The following is a 24,037-nucleotide window of genomic DNA, read 5'->3' on the forward strand; positions in this document are numbered from 1 at the left end:
GTATCTTTCCCTACCAAATATTTCTAAGGGATGTATACATACTCTTGACTGTTCACAGGATGAATTCCATTGCACTTCCAAGATCCGTCATTCTTGTGGCTCATTCGTGCCTGGTATATATCAGAGGAAGTTCTTACTATAGCCTTGTATTTTGAACAGACAGTTTGTAGTTTTCTAAAAGGCTTTGATCAAAGAAGTGACAAACAGAAATTTTAGTTATTCCTAGCAAATGTCAGGTACACCTACATCTGGAAAAACAGACTAATACAGTGGTTGTCACATTACAGTCAATAAAAAATGGCCGGCGTTCTTCCCTGCAAGACTCTTGACTTGAGCTGATCTGGGTCATGATGGAAGGGCTGTGTAAGGCACTTGTAGGACTTACTTATTTCTTGTATTTTGAGAAGGCCAGATGCAAAACTAGACCAAACTTCCCCAAAGAGAGTTTTTCTGAAAGAAGAAATGGTCTAATCAGCCTTTACTAAGCATGCTCCTGCCTTAAAGCAGTATAAAAACTAACTTCAAGCTACTTAAGCTTTACATTGCCCTTTTAATCCATTAAACATAGGCGCATAGCCATTATCCTGCCACTGATTCTTGGTGACCATTGTATACATAAGAACAAGATAACTGAGAAATCAAAGTTGACCAGCTCAGCAAAACTAGTAGATAGCTGCCATTTAGCAGCTCAGGTTTTACTCTACTCAGATTAAGTTTTTATGCTGGGTTCATCTCCAACTGAGCCAGATGTCATGTAAGTACTTCTTTGCTACAACTAGTTAGTATTCATTAAATTCGATTGGACAAAGATTGTTTTTCATTGGCAAAGAGACTGCTGCTCAGATGATACAGCACAGCGTTTCTGGATGCTGGACTCATTTATGACCACATGACATCCTCACACCTGGCTCACACGACTTCTTGTTATGGATTACTTGCTTTGTAGGGACTCAATACTCCATTACTGATTTTGACACACACAGAGTGTCTTTAAAACACACTGAGCTAATGCTGTCTGATATCTTTTACTACATTTCGCCTTACACAGATGGGATTGCTCATATCTCAGCTGAGTGCTGTGCTTATGCATAGCAGTAGGTACTTGTCTATGATGTAGGTGCTAGTTCTTGAGGCTCTGTCAACAGAGTGCTTTCTTTAAACAGCTCTCAGGCACAAGTTTTTCTTAGGCCTTTTTCTTATATGCTATATTCTTCCTGGCAGCCCAGATCTGAATGTTTGGGATAGGCCATGACAGACTCTCTCCTAAAAGATCACCAAGGGTTATAATTGCTGGGGAATTACATGGGACAGGCTGAGAGTGATTCCAGCTCCAGCAGGACTTCAACCCTTATAGCTACCAAAAGTCCTCCATGCCAGGAGGGGTCCGATGTTATGCAACAGCCTGAACTCCATCCCTGTTTCACCCTGGGTGTCCAGATGAGCTTCTTTGCTTGGGTACGGAATTACTAGAGCATTCACCCAGCTTGATCAAAAGAATTCCAGCCCTTCAGCTGCAATCATTTGCATGGCCTAATTTTTGCCATTTCACCTAATTGTTTTATATGTACATATACACTGGTTTGACATTCCTCCCTGTTAAGTTCATTTTCTTCCACCTGGATTCTCTTCCAGGAGCAAATGCTAACCAGCTTCAAAGTAGGAGGTTAAATATTAGCATCCTTAGCAGAAAAGATGCGCAGCGATTGCCACGCATTATTCTACATGGGAAAACATATTACATATTTCTTCCTGCATAAAGTCCGTAAATAATCCTACTTAGAGAGCAACTATTTTTTGATATGTATCTACAAAACAAAACAAAAAACAAACAAAAAACAACAACAATAACAACAACAAAAACAACCTAATTCATAAAACACATTCAATAGTAATGCAAAGGTTGAACCTGTATCCCAACAGGTTGTTCTGTCAGCAATGAAATTATTTAGATGCGCACCCCAGTAGCTTCTTTGATGTCCAGCAAAGGACATCATACTGCAACTTTGTTTTACACACCAGGACAGTGTGGATTGGGAATATATATTAACAGTATCTCCCCTCTTCCTAGCTATCTTTCACAACACTTAAAAGAACTTGATATGTTTGAGACTCCCCCAACTAGCATGCCTGAGGGGTCTCAACCAGTTCAAAGACTGCTTGGTGTGCATGTAGTCAAATGCTCATACAAAGTAATTATAAGTTTTACTTTCTTGGTAACCTAGGCTAAAAGAGAAAGATAATGGTCATGTCTATGCGAAAAATCAGGGGTCTACAGCATCACTGCAACAATGAATCCAGAAACGAAGACCCCAGAGAGTCAGAGCACCAACACCAGGCTGATTTGGCTTAACATACACTTAGCTTTAATTTCAGCTGATGATCTCGTCTGGAAGGGGCAAAGTGAGAAAATATCTCTAGCTACAGTAGCTGTTTTGGAAGGTGTTCAGAAGAGGATTAATTTCTGATAAGGAGTGACCAAGTTAATCTTTCACACTGACAGCACTTCTGCATTACTGACCAGACAACTATTCCAGTGCTTACGGACATGCTTTAACGTTGGGCTAGAAGAGAGCTAATGGGAGGCTTTTCTGGTCTTGAAGATTCTGAAGAGGTTCTGAAGATGGGTGTTCAAAAGATGAATGAATTCCTGCTGAAAGGAAACGTTTGTGGTTTTGCTCTGCAGCTGATTCCTGATCTTGTGATCCCACTCCTTCCTCCAAGCTAGCCCAGGTATTCACCTACTCCTTTGGTAATTGAGTTTAGCTCATTAATCCAGCAGAGTCACCCTCTGTTTTTGCTGGGTTAATTTTCTACTAAGCAGAACTGGGGTCAAACCAACACCTCCCTGTGATACACTGGAGAGAGAGGTGAAATCACTTGGACAGCAAGACGGGAAATAGTGAGATGACTGCTTCACAGGGCAATTAACCCTGTTATATCAGTTCAGACTCCTCAAGATACCTCTCCCAGACTGAACAGGAACAGGATCAAGTACAAGATGAGCAGGGAGAACACACTAAGCCAAAACTGTTGCATACTTAGTAGGGTGGTGAAGATGAGATTGCCACTGCCGCCTGCATCCAGGCCCTGGAAAATTTTTGAAGATGCCAAATACTCAATTGTTCTGGCTTCTCTCTCACCAAAGGTTCCCAAACAAATCATTAACAATTTACATTTATCTCAGCACTGGCCCACCACTGAGTAGTAGGCCTGTTTTAACTACGTTGGAGGGAACAAAGCAGTTCATCGTCCACGGTCACTTGGCTGATAAACGGCTCCACAGTAACAGAGGGCTGAATTAACAGATGAAGGCAGATGGGTTTATGGAATGGGGAGGGACTGAGAGAGAGGTTATGTTGAGAGAGCAGAAGGACTGGAAAAAGATCAACCAAAAATGGGCCAGCATGTTAAGCCATATGTCTCCTCTAAACATTTTTTCTGCTCTTGTTGTTTGATTGTCACATACTTTATAACTATCCGTTGTTCTGTTCTGAGCATTTTTTTTTTTTAAGTTGGCAACGCTTCCAAAAGTCCAAACAAGCAATGCCACCACCACTCCATTTTGTGTCAGGTGAACATCTTTTTTTCCTACATATATGTAGAATTACAGTAATATGAACACAGCTGTAGTATGCACAGGCCCAGGGCCACGCTCGGGAGTTCTGTAGTGTCATATCCACCTCCCTGTGCAAATACTGTAAGGATAAGTCTGGCATGGGTTCAGTTGCCACTGTCTTGCCTCATTTGTCAGTCTATCCCGCTAATAAAAGGAAAAGAAGTGGATATGCACTTAAATAACATATTCTTTCCGATCACAGACAAAAGAACCTACTATGAAATATCTTCATCACTCAGGACAGATGCCCTGGATTAATACTCAATATTCTGCAACATTTTTTGACAGTCTTTGATATCAACCATGCCAGGTTTAAACTACAGAGTCCAGTAATAAAATGCCAGCTTGATTCCCCACCCCAAAGCTGGCAGAAATAAACTAAGCTGTCTGGTGCTCTAAGGCCTAATTTTTCCATAGCAAAAACATCAGCTTTCTTAATAAACTATTACTTTACTGAATGGGAGAAAAGGACAGCAAGAAGACTAAGTCAATGAGATGCAATACCTCTCCCAAAGTAGCGCTGTAGTTGTTTGTAGTCTTCCTCCCTAGCATCCTGGCGCAGCCATCTGGCTGTTTCCCATTTTCTCTGCTAACACTCCCTTTTCAGTTTGCAGTCAGCAGGTCCAGGGCCCCAACAAGGCCTTACCGAATCTGTTGCTGGCCTTGCAGCATTAGCTGCCCCTCCTGGCCTCACTCTGCCTGCCCTCCTGGTCGAAGCCTGCCTGCTTCTCCAGCACTGCTGTACCAGATCTTGCTTGCCATTGCTCTGCCCACTCTTCTAGTTCATCATCTGCCTTTAAATGCTTACGCGTCTTCCAATCTCTAGTTACAACCAAGACGAGACATGCGAGGAATTCTTGCTGTAGTGAAATCCCTGATGTTTTAAAACATAGTTTTTGGTTGGTTGTGGGTTTTTTTGTTGGTGGTGGTTTTGTTTTGTTTTGTTGTGTTTTCCCCATTTCCTTTCTTCAGCTGCATGAATTACAGCAGGGATGTTTGTTAGGCCCAGCAAGCACTCAGCAGTTTTAAGTTTAGAGGTCAGCCTGAAAAAATCCCAAGCAGTGCACTTCTGCTCAGTGATAAGTACAACTACATGCTTTTAGCAGTTTGACTTTGTCTTAGCAGCACATTAGCAATCTTGGTAAAAGCTAATGACTATGAGAAAGCAGCTAAATTACACCTGTACCTAAAATAGATGTGTATGGCATGTACAGCTGAAAAATATATCATTATGAGAGAAACACCAGTTCTGCTGCATGTACATGACTGCAGTACAAGCCCACAGTCTTCTCATGAAAACACGAGAAACAGCAGCAAAAGTTAGGCCTCATTAATTCAGTACGACTTGAATTACACCTGGGATTTCCTTCTCTGTGTTGGGCATCTTTAAAACCTATCAGTTCTCTGAAGCACAGCACGGTAAAAGTTCACAGTCATGACTCCAGTTCACATCCACAGCAAAGTTTAAGAGAATCCCCTCCTTGCCCAGCAGCTTTACCTCCAGCCCCAGACCAGGGAATCAGAGAGGGTTCACTTTTGGCTCACGCAATACTAGCAGAGAAGATTCTCCATGGGGATCTCAGCAAATGAGCTGTTAGTAACGCACCAGCCTTGCAATTCAGCTGTATTGTCTCTGCAAAGCTAACAGGAGTAAAAAGCAATAAAAACTGTTTTGACACTGTTGTTAGCAGATGTGACTGACTACCGCACAGTTCTGTTGAGTAAGTAGGAGTTGCAGACATTACATCCTAGATCTGAACCATGGAGAGCTTGAAGTGGAAGAGGCAGGGACAGAATTTTGAGCAAAACATACAAGAGCGGCCAAAGTCCCCTGGGTGAGCCATGTGTATGGGGCAGCACCTAGGATTTAGTTCTCTGAGTCCCATAAGTCAGTCCAAGCAGTGCACCAGTGTCTCTACAAATTACCAAGAGGCCTGTGAAGAGTCACTGGTTGTAATAGCACTACATAGTGGCCCTTCATACTGTGCAGTTGTAAAAGGACTGTTCCCAGGCTTTATCTTCCCTGAGACACATGCCTGGCTTTCCTGTTTACTTTTTCCATAAAGAGAAGAACTGGTCTGGAGCATGATCCCCTCTTCCACATCGCCATTCCCTTTTGTGAGAGTAAAGGAAATTGCATCACAGCGAAGAAGTCTGAATGCAGAGGGAAAATGGCATCTGGTGGAAAAATGAGACTAGATCCATAAATGACATTAGAGGACAAGTGACACGGTGACATGTAGGCAGAAGAATGTTGTAAGGAACACTGAACACCCAGAGCTTGAGTAAATTCATTAAAATGTTGTTCTGCCTCTGATATTATCTAGACTTAAAAGCATTTTAATTTGCAGTTGAAATGAACGTTATCCTTGCAGGGCCAAATCCTGAAATCTTACACTACTGCATATGCAGAATAATCCACTACTGAGACCAGAATACGTCCATAATTATTATGAAAACAAACCAGTATCAAAGTTCAGCATTACCTTGCTTGAGATAACACCCACCTGGGAACAGATTCTTGATTCCTATGTGAACTCTCATTCTAGTGCTCTTGCCCTTCCCAGCTGAGTAATAAACTTCTGTTTTCAATTTTAATATTTGAGATAAGCTGTAAGTAACAACTAACATTTCTTAAATGTTTTTTTTTTTTTTAAAGACTAGAAAAATTCAATTCCATGACATTAATATCTCCCAGGCTCTGCACTTCAGAGCAGGGATAAGGAAGTAGTTGAAAGGAGGATGTCTGGCTTCACTATAATCCAATGATTTTCAATAGAGCTTGTACACGTCTGGCCATAGATGGATTAGTGTTGTGTATATAATCAACATATTTAAAGAAGAGGTAGTAAATACAGTTTCCACAGTTACCCAGAGCTGTCTGGATAGTGTCTATGTAGACCCAAATTTCTTGTGGACTTCATGAACTCACTCACCTTTGTTCTGTATCAGAACTCTCCAGGGTGGCACATGTATGCTCTCAGCTGTGGTTTAGTACACCAACAATTTCTCCTACAGTTGCACAGACACAATCCAATGGCCAAGAGCACATGTTTTCCTGGTTATAAACTCTCATGTTCCTTGCTGCCAGTGCAAATTTCTGCTCCCAGAAAGCCAGGGGAAGCTAATGGGAACAACTTTTCCTGGTAAAACCTGCCAGGGTGATATAATTTCTTTGCCCAGCTGACTGACAGAAAGCTGCAATATTCCTCTTGGAAAATGGCTTCTACCAAATATAACACACTACCAAAAATAAAACTAACAATGCAACGTCCTTTTCGTTCCTAAAGTTAGCTGAGACACCCTGCCTAAGTTCAGGCACTTCTGGATAATAGTGCAAGAGCCTTAGGACAAGAGTTATTTTTACTGTAGCTACTTTAAATAGTGTGGTGATATATTTAGTTTTACTGTACTATACTGTTTAAAGTTACATTCTTTTAAAATAGCCTCTGCAGTAACAAGCTTCAGGCTTTAGAAGGAAAACTGAGTTAAACTTAGCATTCAGTATTTATATAAATCTGATGCTTTATTACAGTATGTACTCTACATCCAGTTATTCTTCTCTCAAATTTCTAGTTTGTTTGATCAAAGTGTTTCTGATGATTTTCAGCTTTTACACAAAATTATGATTTCTGACAACTATGATAAATCAAAATGAGCAAATTAAAACCAAACAGGAATACAGAAAGGGAAAGAAAAAATTTAACATCTTGCTGAAGAATCCCATAATGATTTTGGCCAGTACCCAGTACCAATAATAGAATTATTATCTTTCTATAGCACCACAAATGATATTGAAATTTAGCCCCCATAGGGAAAATGACTGTTTCACCCATCGTTGGAATACAGCGGAAGATGCTGCAAGCAGAAGACTGATGGCTAGTGACCGGACTGCAACTCCAGATACTTGGAGTCAGGTTCTGGCTCTCTCAGACTTCCTGCATAGCCTTGGGTAAATACTTTAATCTACCTGCTCTGTCTGTTCCTTATGTGTAAAATTGAAAATATTGCTTTACCCAGGGAAATGTCACTAAGCAATAAACCAGAAAGGATTGTGAGAATGTCAGGTCATATGCATGTTATGAACAGTGGGGATCATGGAAGTATTTGGACAGACAGGGCAAGGTATAGACTGAAGTGCACTACAACAGAGAAAATGAACATTTTAAGGGCATTAGTAAGGTAAACAATGCAATCAGTTTTGTGGGACAGACTGAGCCTCTTGCTTTTCAAGGTCTGAAAATGAACAACAAATTATTTGCAGGCAGAAACCAATCTCTAGGTCTAATTCTTCATGCTTTAATCAGTTCTGAAACATTATTCAATACCAAAGAATCTTTTAACTTTCCATTATTAAGGTAAGAAAATATGAAATATCACAGGAAAAAGATTGCTTCACGACTTCCCATAATATTTCCAAGTATCTGTTTGAAGAAAACAAATGACAGACACAAGGTGCAGAATTGTAATCCGACAATGTATCAATTACTCTTCTCTGTTCTCCAGTGGCAGACCTTTTGTCAAATAACTAGGTAATTCTGATTTCACTATCCTAAAACTTCTTTATTTATTGGAGTTACTCGAGATATGCCCACTTGTATTAGAGGACAAGAACAGGCAGTAGGTAGAAATTCTTCAGGGAGAAGTAAGGAATCAAGTTTGGGCTATCCAGCCCCTGTTTTCGATTGCAGTATATGAGCTCTTTCAATCGACATAGACATAGAAATATCAAAAAGCCTGAAACCTAGATACAGGCAGAAGAACCACTGATAGAGAGATCTGATCTTGATCTGAAAGTTTCCAGGCTGTTTTTGTACTGGACAGAGGACAACTACTGCAGCCTCACTACAACACAAACGTTGAACAAAGCGACAGAATTATTTCCTTCTGTTGGGTATGTTGTTGCCAAATAAAAATCTGAGAGTCCTGCAGAAGGATGACTGCTCATAGTGAAGCAACATATCAGTGGAAGAGCATTTATTTCCTTGGCACTTTGGGTTGTACTTTTTTTTTTTTTTAATAATCGCTCCTGAAGTTATGAATGTTGATTCATAATGTTTGCTCAGTAGAGATTAGTGATTATCGCCTATGTGGAAAATACAGCCAGAGAGGATCAGAGCAAAAGGCCAACAAGCCAGGTGTCTCTTTTCTGTCTATTGTCAGGAACAGGTATGCAAAAAGAACAGATCAAAGAGGGTAAACAGGAAGTGCAGATCATTACTCTCCATGACAGACATATGATTTCATAGGTTATGTTCGTATAAAAATCCTGAAGTCTCTACGTAGATGTGCTTATTTCCTTTTAATCCAGTCTCTGCAAATACGTGCATCCTTCCTGTGTGGACAGGTGCATTGCCATGATTCCCTTCTTTCAGGCGTTCTCCTAATGCTTCATGGAGAAGATAAAACATATCCAAGGGCCCACCCAAATGTGCTTTCCTGATATTCCCCTAGAAGAGTACAGAAGAAAGTGTTTCTGTAGAGAATAGATAAAAAAGCACCAGATTCTTGCCTTTCTTTCCATTGCAGGATTCCTGTCTCTAAGACAGGATCCCAGAGAGCTTCTAGCAGGGAAAGCTCTACACAGGGATGGAATAGAACCGAACCAGGAATCACTTGGATTTAGGGGATGTCCAGGACTTCAGAAAACATTAGCAGAACAGGGCCCAGTATCTGTGCTATTTCTAGGAGACGACGGCAAGGGGGAGAGGGAGAAAACCCTGTCAGTACAATCCTGCTCAATTTAATGCACCACATTCTGAATAGAAACTTCTCCGTGTAGCGAGTTATTTTTCAATTTGGCTGTGTGTATATACACTATCTTTTCTTAGCTTAGGAAATTAGGGAAAATACCTACAATCTTTGAAGTGCCGTTTACCGTACAGGAATTATGTTATGCACATGTTCTTCTTAAACAGTCATTCTATGTAATCCATTGTTGTCATTACTACCCAATCTGCTGTGTCTCATAATACTCTTTTAATCAGGAAGTGTCCTATTTTATGATTAATCCACCGGAGATACCTGGAAGTGCTTTCTCTGAAGCACACTTTTTTTCAAATCTTCTTCTCAAAACTCTTTTTAAAGTGTATCAGAATTTAAAATAAATAAATAAATAAAGATATGGAACTGAACGAAACTTTAGATTCAAGACTAACTTTTTCAAGGCTAATTTTGCATGGCTTGAAGTCTTATTTTGGTTTATGATGTATGGTTTGCATTATGTCATCTTTGATTACTTCAACACGTGCTCCACAACTTTCATAATGGATTATGAAGAGATGTATTAATGAAGTGGGGAAACTGGAAGCATTTCTTTGTATTTAAACATTGGAATTTTGAAAATTTTGATCCAAAAAAAAAATCTAGGTCTGGTATAAGCTTATTGTTCAATAGCTTAATTTTAAAAAATATATATGTTTTTTGCCCTTATGTGTGGGCTAATAATCAGGCCAAAAGTACTACATCTAAACATATGCCGTTAAAGAAAATTAGAATATAGAACACTAATATTTTATTGATTATTGGTCCTCTTTTTATATTGTCTCCTTGGTTATATCAAATTGTGGCTACAGCTCAAACATCAGTATGTTTCAACAGGCTTGAAAGTTTGAATTCCTTGACTCCCTTGACAATTTGTTGTCAGAATCCAGAGCACAGTAAAGGATGCCACTGCCATTTTCTACTTGAATATTGATACAGTTCTTGAACTTGGTCTGTTCTTCTAGAAAACAAACTAAACAAAATTAGCAATTGCTCTTTGGAAGAACTGTCCTTGAAAAACAGCTATCATGCAAAGGTTGTGACAGTAGAACAGCTGAGGAAATGGAAAACGTTATAATGAGTGTAGGATGTTTCTCTCTAAAGTTTGTATAGAACTTTTGCCAGCAAGAACTTTATTTTTTAAGCAATCCCTGTTATTGACCCACTCAAGAACACATCAATTCATCTCAGCAATGAAAGGTAATTGAGAGGAATGCAGTAGTCACGATCATGAGAAAAAACTTTGAGAGCCATAGGTACAGAGCAGCAGGAGCAGTTTCTCAGGCTGTATGAGAAAGTGTTCAAGCAATCCTATTCATTGCTTGGAAAGACAGCATACTTTTATAGGGTCAAGAAGCAATGAGTCAAGAGTACACTGAAATACCTAATGGATCTTACCTTCATTGAGCCTTCTGACTCAGTGATATATGCTGCTGTGTGCACTGCAGAATTTCCTCTAGTACCATATTGTTTTAAATGAGTGAGTTGTGAAATACTGAATGGGTGTCACTGACATTCAATCTGAGAAGAATAACAGCTTTGATGAGTCCTGTATCCACCATTTTCCTCCTGAGCATTCCCTTTGTAGATCCCACCTTTTAAACAGTGCAAAAGTTATTCTGAGTGTGGACTTTTCATAGTTTAGCGTGGGGGAAAATACATGAAAGACAAGAAAAATTCAATGTCAAAAAAGTATGGAGCTTCAGGTGGAAAATGGGGAGAGTCTATTAGCACTGAAAGGTATTGTCATCTCAAATATTGCAAGTGCAATGCACAGCCACCAGAAGCAGCTGAGACTTTAGTCAAAACCAGTCCAGGAACCCAATAAAATCTGGGCGCACTCAGATGTAAGCATGTGAGCTCTGTAAGGAGCAGCTTTTAAACAATTTGCTACTCAGCTGCACATATGGAATAGAAAGCAGACCCATCTAACAGCAAGTCACAGTGGATCCCAAGTGCAGTACACTCTGCTTATGTTTTCTTACCCTGTGGTACTTAAAGGCATGTGCAGATACACAGCCAGCTATTCAGTCAGTCTAGTGTCTGATAGGATATGAACAGAATATCCTACAAATAGCTAAAATTATGCTTCAAAATTCATTAGAGTATTTCAGGAGCACAGGTGAGGAAATGTGCATTGCAGAGCAGTGGAGCTGTGATACTGTCACCTTTATGAAAAACTCTGTTAAGCCAGTTGAAATTATGTACCTGTCTCAATTTCTTTTATATTTACCTTTGTATCAAAGATAAGTATAAGCAAGCCAGAAGTAAACACTTGAATCAAAGAACTTCAGCAAGTAAGGATTTCTACAAGCAGACAGCAATTCAGTGGGTTTGTCTGAAAACATTTAAAGAAAACCAGCTATTTTAAGCGCAAATTCTGCAAGAATCCCCTCCCCTTACAATGTCTCAGGATGAACACCCTCACATAGAAAAGCTCTGCACTCCCTTGCCAATTAGTTTTGCATTTGCACCACCTCTGGACTATTTCTGCAACAGCATTTTCTTTCCTTGGCTACTTTGAAATATCCTGTCTGCAGAAGTCTATGCTGCAGTCCCACCTTTACAAAGAGAGAATAAGGAAAAAAAGTTTCAAACTTGCACTCCCAAAGGTAGAAGATCACTTTAAGTATAGTATCATCCTAAGGTGTCCCAGATTCAGAAAAAAAAAAAAAAAAAAAAAAGGAAGAACCAAGGAGCATTAGAAGGAAAAACACCAAAGCGAAAATTGTGTCCTTACATATTTTTAAATCAATCCCTTAGATGGAAGATAGCCCTTAAGAAGGATTCAAGCCAGATCTTTGTCAATTTGTCAGCTTCCAATAAACATGGACAAGTAGGTCTCAACAGGAGCTAGCAGCAAATGAGGATATAGCCTACTAACATAGTTGTCAGCAAATTTAATAGAATTTTCTTGACCATCAAGTTGACATATGGGGTAAGGAAGAAGAGAGATGTTTGGAAACACGTGCTGTTACCCTCCTCTCAGCTAATCAACTGGGAATTATTAGATTTACTTTGCTAATAGGACAGTGGATCACACCAGAAACCTGTGCCTTCCTGCTCAAATGGCATTCCAGTAAGATGTAGGCAGGTGATTTGAGCTCTGTGTACCCTACAAGTCTGACCTGGCAAGTCTCCCCAACACCAGGTTGTGCCATCTTTCAAAACAAGAAAAACTGTCACAACTCCACCCGTGCTGATGTAACACCAAGGTATGCTGTGTGATCTCTTAGACCTTCCTGGCACTTTCAAGTATTTTTGGCTTTTTTCCTACCACAAAAGGAATTGTCCAGGTGTGATCTGGGTCCAAAGCTTTCTTATTCTTGCTTTGATACATGTTATCCTAAATTAAACACCCCCAAAATGTAATGCTAAGGTTTCAACGTTTCAGTAGCTCTTTAGGGCTGTGTAAGTGAGCATTTCCTACAGAGATACCAGTTAGTACAAGCCCTCTCCAGCTGGATAAACTGGAACAGAGATTCAGAGAATAGTGTTAGCCATCCCACAGCCTTAAGATAACGGATAGCTGTGAGGTGAGGGCAAACAACAGTAATGTGAAGTTTGGTTAGCAGCTCAGACGGTTAAAGTCTCCTTCCTGTAAATGACGGTGCTGAGGCTCACATCGTAGCCAAGGTCGTGCAGAAAGTTGGCGGAGCAGTTGGAATGAGAGCCCAGAAGTTCTAATTCTCTAATGCCCCAGAGATTTCATTTTCCTCAGACAGTATTTCAACTCAGACAGCTGAAAACTTCTGAAAATATTGCCTATTCTCTTCAAGACAAGAGCCAGACAAGTATTTCCTCCTTTCCCCATCTCTTCCTTCAGCATATACCATTTCAGAATTTGGAGATTTAGTTCTAGCTTGCAACGTAGTATTGCAAGAGGTTGTAAAATGGTCAAAATAAAAACAAATCCTACACCAGTTTAGTGGGACAAGTCCTTCATTGATGCCAGTAGTACTGCTGATGTGATTGAGTGGGATTTAGTCCAGTACAGATGCACTGAAGAACAGCACCGCTACAGCAGCTGGGACTTGAAAACACCATAGAAATGGATAACAAATATAGAAAACGTTCAGGTTTGCACTTGCTTTTCAGGTTGTAACAAAAAAAAAACACTGCCAGTCCCTTTGGGAGTTTTTAATGTCCTAGTGTTACATTTTTAATACATTAACATTTGTTTTAATGTTAGTTGGTTCATGGGAGCCAATTTATAAAGTTCTTAATTCTGCGAGTGAAGGATGTACACATCGTATAGACCCCATCAATATTTGTTAGTTTGCTCACTAGATTGTACAGGGCATAAGATTTTGTCCCTTATGTAGCTTCATTTGATTGAAATTCAATTTTCTTCCACCAATCATAGTACTTTAATATATTTGTCATAACATATACTATAACCACTCAGCCAGTTTGTCAGAGAAAATCATACAAACAGCCAGTTTGAAAGCCTCCAGTAGCTTCTATGATTATTAGCTAGAAAAAAATCCCGAGTTATATTTAAGTGATTTTCCACAATAAGTCTCCCTCCTTGTTATCGTCAAAGACTTAATCTCAGCTTCTTCATCCTTTATCTCAGCTCTTCAGGAAACAGCCCTGGAATTTGCTTTCAAATTTGCTTTCCAGAGAGAAGGACTTTTGTCCTTCCCTTCTTCCTCTTGAAAAGCTATCACACATGACAGTACAGTGTACCACAGTTTGAGGACACTGAAGCAGTAAATGTGGGCTCTATCAAATGCAAACTAAATAACTAGGGATATCAGTAGCTGCTTTGCAAACCAAAGCACATGGAGTATTTTGTTTGAGAAATAGGGCACAGATCTGGGATCTCCTGCTCAGATTTGCCCTTACTCAAGTTTGGCGTGGTGCTCAGCACTCCAAGAGGAGAGCAGGGCTGCCCAGACCCACACCCTCGCTCCACCCAGCTCCAAGCTGGAGTAACACGAGCTCTGATGAGTCATTGCAAAATGCCTTTGGAGCACAGACCTTTTGCATCACATCTTGGTATGGCCAGATTGGTTAGAACACATGTAGAGCAGATCCCACTCTGTCTGCAGAGGGCTAAGCAGATGGACCAGCATTTAGTTTAATCTGGTTTAAACAGCCTTCACTCAGAGCGCAGTATTTGGGGCACAAGGTTAAAGGTATTCAGCTACAGCACTAGCTGATAAATGCAGCAGGTAGGTTTTGTCCATACATCATCTAGAATAGATTCAGCTCTTGAGCAAGTGTCTTTCAAAACCCACAGAAAAACACCCACAACAAGACAAACCACAAATATTGCAGTATGCTATTGAGTCTCTCCATCCTTCTGGGAATCATAAGACATTTCAAAAACATTTTTATTAAACATAACTGAAGTCAGCATAACTCATGGGATACATGAGAAGGTAATGTATGGTTCCAGGATAAAGCAGTTGTAGGCACAAACGAGCTAGGTTATATGTAGCAGCTACTATAGTACGTGGTTGGAAGAAAAGTGCAATTTGTGAGCCAGTTTGTTTTCTCGGGGTCTTAAGGGTGGGATATCTGACAAGCCAAATATTTCCAGTCCTAGCATTTAATTTCTGATCTATGTTCCATCACGTCTATCTCTTGAGAATTTGATAAACTTTAATCCATTTGCCCACACCATACCAAACTGTACGAGCAAGCACCTGCTGTGTAAAGAGATATGGATTACTTCAGTTAGCGACACCTACAAGTGCAGACAGCTTTGACCACCACATTTGAAGTGCAGACAGCCTGAAAGTATCAGGTCTTCAGCAGTCCCAGAACCTCTTCACAAAATGCCACAGCTACTCCATCCCCAGAGGGAACACAAGATACCAGGCTTTTGTGTAAGCACACCTCTGGACTGCAGTGTGGGAGCTGAACTGCCCTTCCCACCTGGGAAAGGCTCCTCTGGATCACGATAAAAACAACACATATGCGGTCTTCTTGGAAAAATTGGCATTAGGGCCTCCAATCCCAGTGCAGTACTTGACGAATCAATGGAGACATGTATGAGAACAGCTTTCTAAACTCTGGATGGGGAACTCTGCTGAGGTTTATGCCTGAATAAATCTGGATGCAGCCTTAACACTATAAGGTCTATTGTTCCTTACAGCAGTTCAAGTGAGTTTTGCCCGCTTGCTGCCTACAGAAAGCGTACAAACGTGAAAGAGCCACGAGTAATCTGTTTTGACAAGAGCTGCTGTAACAAGTCACAAGTTCTTCTCACACCTCTGAGCCACACCAATAGCTCCAGGATAAATATTTTTCAGAGCACTAAGATACAGCCTGCATCTCTGCAGTGCTAGCTACCTTTTAGATTCAAGGATGTTTACTGTCCCTCTTTGGGCCAATTGCTATTTTTGAAACCTCTTTGAAAACCTCCTCATGGTCAAATATAGAAGTAGGACGTGCAGTCACTGTAAGACAGATGCTGCCCCTGTTATAGATATGTCTATGATCACATTCTACGTTCTATGTCTATACTTGCACATTTGGCAGGCATTCTGTTGAAATGGTACTAAATGCAGTGTGATGCCCCCAACTTTTTGGCCTATTCCTATAGAAACCCTGCTCCAGCTTCTCGATGGATGTGGCATCACATCTGATTTCAATGGGATTGATACTCAATTTTTTGGAATGGCACCAACCAGCTGAAAAGCGTTATCTTTTCATTCTAACAATTTACAAAGTGTAGTTCTTTAAAACAACTTTGTGAACTATGTACATAAAAACCAGGATCCAGCTTTTCAAGACCACTAGTGATTCTGAATATCCTGTGAGATACTTTCAAGGATTCTTTTCATCTGAGCATGAAAACATGCAGCACTCAGTACAAAACACAGGTACTGAGGCAGACACTTCTGGAAATAGAAGCCGTCTGAAAGAACCACCCACCATCTTAATGGCTTGCAGTTGATACATCATGCAATTTCCTTCTTTAGGCAAAATATTCTCATCATTTAGCCTTACCTCCCATATATTACAGATATTTGCAATGCTACTTCATTGCCTGTAATAAGTCTTACAAGTCTCCCTGCAAGCATACTAGGTGGTAACAAAAATCATCCCACTTAGCTGCATGGAAAGGTGGGATTAGATATTTCCCTCCCTGGCATCACTTACATAGCTTGGATGGCAGGGGGAGGAAAATGTGTAGTTTAGATAATCAGTAGATTAGATTCTCACCTCCATTAGCCTAGCACTATCTTATATTACCTGTGGCAGATTTGTAGCAGGTATGGAATGGTCCAGTGATTTTTAACAATACATGTCATTAACTTGGGACAGATTCATACAGCTAGATCTCACCACTGATTAAAAATGTAGCAGCAGTAAGTGTTGTTTGATTAAGCATACAAGCACAAGGTTAAAGAAGCACATTAGTTTAACTGCCATTTGTTCACTCATTACTGTAATCTTGTTTTCTTCTATGGCGTGAGGCTTTGTTTCTGGTCATGTCTAAAAATATGCAACCCCAAAAGCATTGCTTCCTGGAACGTGTACAGCTATACAAGACAGTGACCTTTTTGTGGCTTTCACAGCACTGACAGTAGCTGTGAGCTTCCAAGGGCTCTTTTTTGTAGTTCAGGAACTCCAATTCAGCTTTTAGGTTGATTAATAAAAAACATAGGATTTCCAAGCATCCTTATGCAATTGGTTTGGGGAATTTTTATGCCAGAAGTTGTTTCATAAGAGAAGAGAGATTTATTCTGACATTTGCAGTTATCAGTGGGAACTAAGTGATAGGGTATGCTGGTTCAGCACTCAGTTGTGTTGAATCTTTTCCTTTTAGAGGATGAAGTAAGAGACTTGATCGCTGGGCCGAGATGAGAACCGCCACTAGAAAGGTGTCCTTTCCTGGGTGGCAATAAAGAATGGAATAGACAACTACTTTTTCTACAATATAAAGAATATAACCAGAATTTAAACTGCTACAAAAAGTCTTCATATTTCTCCACCCTCTTCCAAGCGCATTTTCATTTTATGAACACTTTTGTTCTAAGCGCCAAAAATGATGCCAGTATAAAGAATTGCACTTGAGAACAGAAAAGATGGGGAACAACTGTGCTGACCCAGCCCTCAGGACAAAATACACAGAACTAGCAATTCAAAAGAATAAAGCAGTTCAAAAGCACGAGAAATTTGGCAGGACGAGAAATTTTACCAAGAAATCCAGAAGACTCACTTGGAAGACTACCATGTTGCTTTGTGCATGTTGGGCCAGTTCTGCAAGTGGTTCATTGATTTTAACAGAATTAATGATAAATATTAGCCAAGAAACTGTCTTCTTACTTTGATTTAAATAGAAGAATCAAAGAAATTGATCTTGGTTCAGATGCGGACTTTGTAGGATACATCACAGCATTACAGACAATGCAGACCAAAACCCATTTTCAAGAACAGTTAATTGCATTTAAGAGTCACATTTGAAAAAAAATAGTTATTCAGGAAATTGTTTTTATTGGAAAAGGAAATATTTAAGAAGAAATTTAATAAATTTAAGAAATGTACCCCATTCAAACAGGAACATTTCTGCATGTCACCCTTTTCCTGAAGTAGTTCATACATTATCTCTAGAAGAAAATATTGTAACTTGTAAGAAGCTATCCTGCACTTCTGACATCACCCAGGCACGCTGGGAGCATGTATGTGCTGTTAAGATCCTGAGAACAATCACATTGGGACAAACGACCTACCTAGCCCTGTCCCCTCTTTTTCAATGGTGGTAGATGCTCAGGCAGGACCACAGATACCTCCTTCTGACATCAGAGGAAAATAAGGCCTTCCACTCTGTCTGTGCCCTGGTAGTCATGTTATCTCATCTCCCAGCTCCCTTCTCATCACTGCACCGTGCCACCTTCTCACTTTATTTTTAACTTCTCTCAAAAGCAGATTTCTGTTCACTGGGACTTGGCAATAGTAGTATAGAGCTGCCCCTCACCATCACTAACCCTTCCTCTGGTGTGTCCCCTAGTCAGCGAGGAGCCTGAGGGCCCCTGGAGCAGGAAGTTTGTGTTGCCACCATTACGTTCAACATAATGGATAGTCTTGTCTTCTTACCACCAGCTTAGTGGTTCTTTATTTCTGAACTCTATAGCGTCTTCTACCATCAAGTTCTGCCATTTCACTATACCCTTCCTGAAAAGGGGATTTTCCTTTCTGAAGGCATTTTCTGATTTTAGTAGAAGAGCTTGATGTCAGACATGAGTAGACATTCCCTACTGACTCTCTCCAATCCACCCATGACCAAATCTTTACCATATTTAGTGACATATTTAGTGACCATATTTAGAGCCTTCTAAGTCTAGGTTTGGTTCCTGTTAACTTTTGCTAGGCCAAAGAGACTAAGCTCCAGGACTCTATGAATTTTACTTTCTAGGACTTCAACCACTCATCTGCCAGTTCCTTAGCATCCTTTGGAAGGGCATCCTAGGTTTTGACATGCTTGAATGGCAGTAACTCCCTTGCCAGCATAGCAGTTGCTCTATCCTCACTGAAGAGTCCTTGCTTTTATTGTTGTTTTCCAGGCAAGCTGAAGAAGCTCTCTTGATAGCAGCAGCTGAAACTTGTATTCAGCTGGTTGAGCTTTTCTCACACCCTGCACAGCACCAGGTCCTAAGTCATTACTCCCTGGGCTGCCGCATCCTTTTGTTCAGCCAGGTCTCCTGTTCAGTGCTAGCTCTCCCAGATCAGATCAGGGTCATCTAATCCAAGGACTGGCCTCTGATGACCAACAACTAATTCCTAGCAAGGACTACGAGATCCAGGCAAACACTTAGCCATATTTTCATAGAGTACTTGCCAGACTTCCATCAGTTTCCAGCTTGGTGATTGCCAGGCCTGATGCCTACTCTTGCCAGCTTTGCTGAACTACATGGCTGATAGGCCAAGACTTACCCTTGTGCTGTTCACTGTGGAGAGCCAGAGAAATAAACATCTTCATTCTCCCACTGTAAGACTATTTAAAATGATTTCTAAGTGTCATTAAGCAATAACAAGTAGAAATTTTAGGATATATACACTGGAATAATAATAGTGGATAGAAATAAATCACATTTAAAAATTCTCTTGAGGACAGCTCTGCAGCCTTCAAAAGCAGCTATATTAACCACAGGAGAACAATTTTCATAAGTGCTACTAAAGAGAATTATTATGTTCCAGTTTGTTTTAATCCCAGTAGAAGTTTAGCAAGACTTTCAAAAACAAAGTGAACTACACGTTCTTTCCATTTTACTAGATTTCTATAAAAATTATACTGAAGCACTTGAATAAGCTTAAGAGGTTTCAGCATGAAGTTCCCTTTAGCACTAGGCTAGATGCACGCATGATGTTCTAAGGTGATTCAGTCCTAGGGGAGAGAACATGAAGGTTTACAGTAGCTATAAGCTTGGTCAAATAGCAATTTGACCTAAACCTGAAGATTAAATTTTTAAGGATATTATTGGAAATCAGTACATTTATCAAATGTAGATCTTTTTTATCTGAAAAGTGCCCAAGGTGATAGGAAAGTCTGTTCAGAAATACCATCCATTTTATTAAAAAGGATGGATGACAGGGAAATATGTGAAAAGAAATTGGAGTTCAGTTTACAGTTAGCTTGTAAGAGGTCATCACAAGCACCAGGAGTACAGCTATGATACACGATCGCTTCACAGAAGCGCTGCTGGCTCTGAGCACCATGAATTGCTCTAGCAGACTGCCTCTATTACAAAAGCCATCTATAGAGATTTACTGAATGCAGCTCTTCACATGAATGATTTAAAGCCTTGCGATCATCTGCAGTTAAAAAGAACATGCTTGCTCTTATCAGAAAGCCTTATTTGCTCCTCTAGTTTTGAATCAGTCAAAAGTTAACACAAGCTAAAACAGCAATTGAAAAATGCTAAGCACTGACTGATTTTGAGCAAGCTGAACAGCAGCAATACATCCTTCAGGACAATATACATTGTCACAGGTTTCAGACAGCAGGCAGTGGTCTCTCAGGGAGAGGGGGCACGTATTAGCAACCTCCTTGAGCTAAAGTATGCAGTAACAGCTCACACTCACAAGGAAGAAGCGAGTCTCTCCCAGGAGGAGGAGAGGCTGTGTTCGCAGGTAAGGTGACTTTCAGGGTGAGGTTCTTCATTGCTGGTTTTTAAATAGTTACTATCCTGTTTCCAGTACCTGCATTTCTCGCTAGACTCAAGAGTTTCAGCCTTTCCAAAAGTTTGTTTCCTGGAGCCATGAGATAGTAGGAAATATCCTTTTCACTTATAGGGAATGTGAGCTCGGACTAAAGGACAGGAACCTGTAGGTGCAAAACGCTGCAGAGCAAGTAAAGCCCAGTCTTTCCCTTACTGTGAGAAAAAACTTTGAGGGCCTGAAAAACTAGTTATCAGCGATTTGTCTTTCATTAAAATATAAATTATATCTTTAAAAAGATTTTCTGAATTAATGGAAAAAATACTTGTACATTTAAAGTGATTGCAGCTCATTTAATCAATCCTCATCGCTACCAAAATTCAAATAACCTAGGAAGTAATCTAACTACTTATCACAAAGATTTTTTGTTATTGAAGATCCAGCCCAGAAGTCCCAAAGGTTTGTCTTCCAAGAGACCTAAGCCCCCTCACCAACCAGTACATTTATAACAGCTGACTTTTTCATCTTGCCCAAATAACGTGATTTTAAACAGTCTAACATGAGCAACGTGGCATGCAACCTCTTTATGAGCACTGGCAAGAAGTATTACCAGTAACCACTCTAGGGAAGACATTACCAAGGATTATGAACCAATTGACAAGTGGTGCTAGCTTCTCATTATGTCTATTACCTGTCAAACGTTGATAATACCTTCCATGAGCACCTCACTGTGGTACACTGCAAGTATTTCTGTTCTACCTACAATTTCTCTAATTAAATATTTAAATAGTACGAGATTTTTAAATTAGAGCATTTTCTCTGTAATTGATATATTAATAACTTAAGTGAATAAGTCTGGGGGGCTGTATCCAACAGGTCAACAAGAAGTCTGCAACCCAGGCAAACTTTTGGGGCTGTAAACTAAGACACAGCTCAGCAGGGGGGGGAAGGATGGCCTAACACTACAGCTCTTCGTTTAATCAGCAAATTCCTTCCGATGCCTCCTAGTACCACCTCAAAAATTTGCACCTTCATTTACTGCTACCTTGTTCTATTTACATGCTTTAGTTAAAGTTGATCCTAGAAATCTAGTGAAAGTCACACAAGTGATTTTTTTTTTTAAATGCATATACTCACAACAGATATCAATCTGAAAGCCTGACTGACTTTCCTGGCTATGACTCACATTTGTTACTTCAGTCCAGTGCAGAGTTCAGAGTTATACTTGCACGCCTTAATTCTGACGCGTCTTCACCTCAAGTAGTAGAAAAAAGACTACTTTGGATTTTAAGCAACATGAACTGTGAGAAAACCTTTAAGACCAAATGCAGAACAGGATACACCGCAAGTCTAGCAACCAAGACAGGTCAGTCCTGAAAAATTAAACCCCCCAGAAGGTGTCTAACCCATCAAGAGGATCTGAGGCTTCGTGCAGAAAGCCAAGGGTGTTTCAGCAGCAAGGCTGATGCCTTTCATAAAACACCCAGAGGGTTTAGCATTGACCCTGGAAACAGGTTGCTTTGACTTTTTTGTTGGCAGCACTTCCAGCCACCTTGACCCAAGCTGCAGCTTAGCAGTACTGGGAAGGAAGGGATGGGGATAAGGGAGCAGCCCACTCCTCCTGAGGAAGCTGCATTGCTGTGCAGTGAGAAGTGCAGAATCACAGGGCCAGAAAGAGAGCCTGTGACAGTGGGCTGGGTGCACTGAGCTCTGAGAAGACCCATGCTGCAGCCTCAGCCAGGACTGTGCTTTACCAATTAACATTTTAGAGCAAAGTAGTTCTGGGAGCTGGGATTGAAACCAAGGCTGCTCGGTGGGTGTCATAATCAAGGGATTAGTCATAACTTCTCACTTGTATTTCCCTCCCACTAGCACCTCTCTCCCTACCTTTCACAAGGGAGAAAAGCAGCTTTTGGAGAAGGGAGAGCTGTCGCTATGATTACCTAGGGAGTGCCAGCCAGTTAGGATAAGTAAAGCACCCAAGCTGCAGGATTCAGGGCTCAGCTCTGCACTTAATGTCCTGTTGGGTACCTCCAGGTCGAGCAGAATAGTTTTAGGTGGAAGGGCCCTACACAGATCATGAAGTCCAACCATCAGACTACTTCAGGGTTGACCCAAAGTTAAAGCTTATCATCAGGAGCATTATCCAAATGCTTCTTAAACACAAACATGCACAGGGCATTGGCCACCTCTCTAGGAAACTTGTTCCAGTGTCTAACTGCTCTCTCCGTAAATAATTTTTTCCTAACATCTAGTCTGAACCTACCCTGGCGCAGCTTTGAGCCATTCCCACATATTCTAGCATCAGTTACCAGGGAGAAGAGACCAGCACCTCCTCCATTTCCCCTCCCCAGGAAGATGTAAGAAAGCAATGCAGTCAGCCCTCAACCTCCTTTTCCCCAAGCTTGACAAACCCCATGTTCTCTACCTGTCCTCATAGGCCATGCCTTCCAGCTTTTTTGCCCTCCTCTGGACATATTCAAGTATCTAACAGCTTTTTTTTAATTGTGGAGCCCAGAACTGCACACAATACTCCAAGTGAGGCCACACCAGTGCTAAAAATAATGGGAGAATCACTTCTTTTGACCAGCTGGCTGTGCTGTGTTTAATGCACCCCAGTTCAAAGTTCAAAGTGGAGCCAAGGAAGTCAAAACACACCAATTGTACACAAATCAGAGTCTTGGGAGGTTGTTGCTGACTGGAAACTATCCAATGTTATTCCACTTTAACAAGTCTGTAATTTGAAGGGTCTTCTCTCATTCTCTTCTTGTAGTTTAATTTTAGTACCTGGAAAAATTATGGAGATTATCCTGGGTGCCATTGAAAGGCATTTAAAGGGTAATGCAATCATAGCAACCAGCCGAGATGGTTTCATGAAAGTCCTGGCTCACTAATTTGATATCCTTATGAGATCACCTGCTTAGCAGATGAAGGAAAGGCAGTGAATCTTTTTTTTTTTTTTTTTTTCCCTGCATTTTGGGAAGAGTTTTAATACTGTCACTCACAGCCTTCTCCCAGATAAATTTTCCAGTTGAGATGAACAGATGAAAGGGTTGTGAAGTATTGAAATAGTCTGCCCAGGGAAGTGGTTGAGTCACCATCCCTGGAGGTCTTCAAAAGATGTGTTAATGTAGAGCTTAGTGATGTGGTGTAATGGTGGGCTTGGCAGTGCTAGGTTAAAGGTTGGACTAGATCATCTTAGATCTTTCCAGCCTAAATGATTTCAGTTCTATGTTCCTCTCCATTTTTGAGAAGCTAGTCCTTAATCCTAGCAAAAGGAAAACAATATTGTGCATAATTGTCAAACTAAGTCAAAGATGGACAGCCTCCTACTGTAAATCTTGGTGCCTAACATGCAAATAGGAGGTGGCAATCTGCCTTTCTTGCAGTGTCAGTAAACCTCAGTCTGCCACATTAATTTGTCATCCATCTACCAGGCTAGCAAAGGCTTTGTGTTCAAGAGCAGGAAGGATCTTCCTTTTCCCTTCTAAAGGAGCATGAATTAAAGATCAAGGTTGTATCCTCTGGGTTTTATTTCTT

This window comes from Cygnus atratus, chromosome 2, assembly GCF_013377495.2.
Source record: "Cygnus atratus isolate AKBS03 ecotype Queensland, Australia chromosome 2, CAtr_DNAZoo_HiC_assembly, whole genome shotgun sequence".
NCBI lineage: Eukaryota > Metazoa > Chordata > Aves > Anseriformes > Anatidae > Cygnus > Cygnus atratus.